Below are 2,650 nucleotides of genomic sequence, written 5' to 3'. Positions count from 1 at the left end.
AAAACTGTATCGAATTCGCCGCGCTCGAAAAGTAGGGACTAAGCTTCGTCCATAACTTTTGCATACGAGCTCTATTATCGACGTTCTTTATATCCACGCGTTGGTATTTATGAGTACTACAACTTTCATTTAGATCCCGTCGGCTAAAAATCGACCGATCTAAAATTCAGATTTCGGGCTGTGCACTGCTATGCTAAATCTTAGAAAAATCATAACTTCCTCATACGAAGTCAGATTTGGGCGTTCTTTTTATCGATGTTCTTAGTTTAACATATTCTACGACTTTCGTTTAGATCGCTAAGGCTAAATCTCGCTCTATCGTAAATTCACTATTTACGCTTCCCGGTATCGTGCCAGTTCCGTCGCGAAACTTCAACGGGTCATAACTTCTTCGTTATAACTCGGTTTTCGGCGTTCTTTATATGTACGAAAACCTTGTAAAATACTCTACAACTTGGTTAAGATTATTTATTCTAAATAATCTTTTGTCGAAAAGTCGTTTTCGACCCCTATTGCCTCTAATTTGACTAGCCCAGATTTGCAGGCGTTACATATAATATTCATCTTTTCTAAATTTTCCAAATGCTTAAGGCATTGAGAAGGGAAAAGTCTAGAACTAGATATGACTAAAGTGATTAAGCAACTGTCGAGGACAATCTAAGGTTCGCCAAAGATTGGTTGCTCAGGGGAAGTTGGAAGTATGATGTAAGTTGTCGGAAAGGACCATATTGACATATTCTGAAAAGAAGTAACTCTTGTTCGGAAGTGATAGTCAAAATGGGACTATGGAAATGTCTCCATAGGTGGAAGTTATTCAATCTATGTAAGATTAGAAAACCTTAATGCAAGAAGGATGTTCAAAGCAATGTACTTTGAATATGAGACTTTCGTTCCATAGAAGTTGACCTTCTTTGTAATACTCTGTAATGACTGGTGACAAGGTTTTGGTGACAAATAATCATTACAAGAGGAACATTGCATAAAAGTTTAAAATCTAACAGTTTTTTTGGTAAATGATAGGAATCGGAGATTCTCACATTTACAATAAGGATTTGGGATTGTGAAATGAGTATCAATGGAATCATGTTCAATTGATCTACAACACAATGTAAGGATCATAGACAAACATAGTGTGCATACTTGGAGTATGGCATAACTATTGTTTAGAAAAACAAAGTGTACATGCTAGGAGTATGGGACGACTGTTGTTTTTATTCAAGTCTTAAGTTGATTGTTTGAAACATTATACAATGAATAATGTGTAATCAATATGGTGATAAATAAAAGGTGGTTCTATTTATTTTCAAAAGGGTTCTGAGACCATATTGGATTCGATTATTATTGTGTTTCACTTTGCATGTTTTGACTTCCAAAATAGCTAGGTTATTCTTTCCGAATGACTAAGTTATTTAAACACTCCACATTCGTTCATATGTTGGAAGTAGGTATGAATCAAGACTGTCATGAATCGAGTTTGTAGATGGCTAAATGGGTTTAGTCATAACAATGGTTGCTACAACATTCATGAGTGCTCATAAGTTATGAGTATTGGAATAAACTCACGCTCACTTGTATCACTTCATGGAATTTATCTCGAGTGATCGTGAGACGGTAATATCATATAAATCTTCAAACCTAGAGATATGAGTTGTTATTTATGAGTTGGTTGTGCATTGATTGCACGTAAACGCATCAGTAACTTGATGTTATAAAACGTGCCTTTGTGTACAATTCAACAAGTAGTAGAACAAGCATATGAGTCGAAGTTTATCTGTTCCTTCTAGAAATAGAAGTGATATCTGGGCCCCTCGATGATTTTGTTGTGACCTATGTACCGGCCGGTCAGAACTAAATTGATGTGTTCGATTAAGTTCTCTGTCAAACAAATCGAAAATCGGGAAACAAACTGCTGGACAATAAGTACGACGTTGTTCCATGTATTTGTCCGGCTGATATCATGAGAACAGAGGATTATATGATCACTTATCTAAAATGGCACTTCATAGTTCAACAGGGTCTTCATAGTTCAACGGAGTTTTCGAGAGCTACGATTGTTGGTTGGTTCCTGAAGTAACATACGCAAATATAGTTATTAGACTTATTCAAGTGGGAGTTTGTTGGATAAGGTGTCTAAGTCCATAACTTATTTGGTATATACTTGACCCGACCCGGCATGGTCCATTTGGGTTGCATCTCATCCAAACTATTTATGGATAATTTTATGAGAGTTATACACATATGTTTATTAATATATTATAAGTTATAATATATTAATATGAAGTTATGTTATTTAATTAGTCTTAGTCTTAAATTAATTATGAATTAATTTAGAGATTAGAAAGAAGACTAATTAGATTATGGGCTATTGATTTTATATGGTGTGGGCTAACACTCATTTGTTAATGGGCTAGGCTTGGATGGAAGTCCATGGATGATCCATGGAGCTTTTAACCCATGGATCCTTGGAAAGGAAAAGACATGGGTTATTAGGGTTTCACCCTAACCATGCATACTATATAAGCATGCTTATGGAGCATGAAATGGTGGCTAGTGTAACTAGTGAACTAGTGTGTGTGTGCTTTTGTGTGGCCGAAAATACAAGTGTGTATTCTCTCTCAAAGTTTTCCAAGAGTTTGTGGTGTTTTGTGAT

Source organism: Lactuca sativa, chromosome 1, assembly GCF_002870075.4.
Source record: "Lactuca sativa cultivar Salinas chromosome 1, Lsat_Salinas_v11, whole genome shotgun sequence".
In the NCBI taxonomy this organism is placed as follows: Eukaryota; Viridiplantae; Streptophyta; class Magnoliopsida; order Asterales; family Asteraceae; genus Lactuca; species Lactuca sativa.
Note: the sequence above shows the minus strand (reverse complement) of the source record.